We start from the raw sequence: 1,259 nt of genomic DNA on the forward strand, positions 1-1,259 counted from the left end.
CAGGAATTTGTGTCCCACTGAAAATTAATGGCAACTACCATAGGACTTGAGTACTTTGGGAAAAAACAGGCAACCTGAACCTTTGGTAGGGCACAGGCATTTGCAGTCACAGAAGACTGTTTCCATTCTTGCAAGAAATGAAATAAATTCCACAAGAGGTTTCTATCAGTAGCTGCTTTTTGCAGGCACTGGTGTGACAGTAGAGAGCACTGTGAGGCAGAAAGATAGGCAAGCAGTGCATGCAGGTCTGCTCAGAGATATCATTCCCAGGATGGTCAACTCAACAGAAGGAAGAAGGTCCAGAGACAAAAGGGCTACTTCCAGTATCACACGCTTGCTCTGACTGGTCTCTTTGCCTCTTTTCCCACTCTCGGGCAGAAGGCAAAGATCTGAAGAATTTATTTTAAGAAATATTAATACTCACATGACAGCTGGATCTTAGATGCAAGCCTAGCTCCAACAGCACCAAAATCTTCTCCTAATGCTGTGGTGCAAGTTGCAGCTCTGAGGCAGGGTTTGCTGCCGAGGCAGAGGATGTTGTGTACCAGCTGCTCATGTGTGATCCCCAAGCCCTTCATCCCTGTGGCCATGAAGGTCACAGCAGGTGAAGTGCTGGAGTGGAAGTGGTGTGGCTCTGACACCAGGGGACCCAGCTTTGATCTTTGATGAACCTGGCTGTGACTTACCAGAGAAAGTTTCAGGCTTTCTTCAGCAGGAAGTCATCGAGCTCTTTAGGGAAGTAGAGAATTTTTCAAAGGCTAGAGGGTGCACCTCTGCCTTTTTTTAGCAAGATGTACTCATGTCACCAGAACTGAGCCATGCTGGGCACCTGGTTGTTCTCAGCAGAGAAAGGCATTTCATAAGTTAGATGGGTACTGAAAGTGTTGGCACTGAAGAAAACCAAAACAAGAAGTAGGGGAAGATGGTTTTCTGGTGGAGCACATGCAAGAGAAAAGGACCTTGTCAGGATGCCACCTCTCCCACTGCCCCATTGTTGTGCCAGTGCCAAGCCACTTGTGCACAGCATGACAGGAAATAGCAGTGCAATGCTCCTTACCCATATGCAGCAGTAAACATAGCATCGGCCTTGACAAGGGGACAACATCAAAGATGATATTTGTTTTATTATGGTCAACATGCAGGCATCATGTTATCTTAGTCATACCAAGACTAGGTAACTAAACTGCCAGGTTTAGTGTTTCAGGTCACATCAGGGAATAGTTTTACCAGCAGATGCAAAGATCGTCATTTGGAGTGGG

This window comes from Passer montanus, unplaced genomic scaffold, assembly GCF_014805655.1.
Source record: "Passer montanus isolate IOZ18808 unplaced genomic scaffold, ASM1480565v1 scaffold61, whole genome shotgun sequence".
Taxonomy (NCBI): domain Eukaryota; kingdom Metazoa; phylum Chordata; class Aves; order Passeriformes; family Passeridae; genus Passer; species Passer montanus.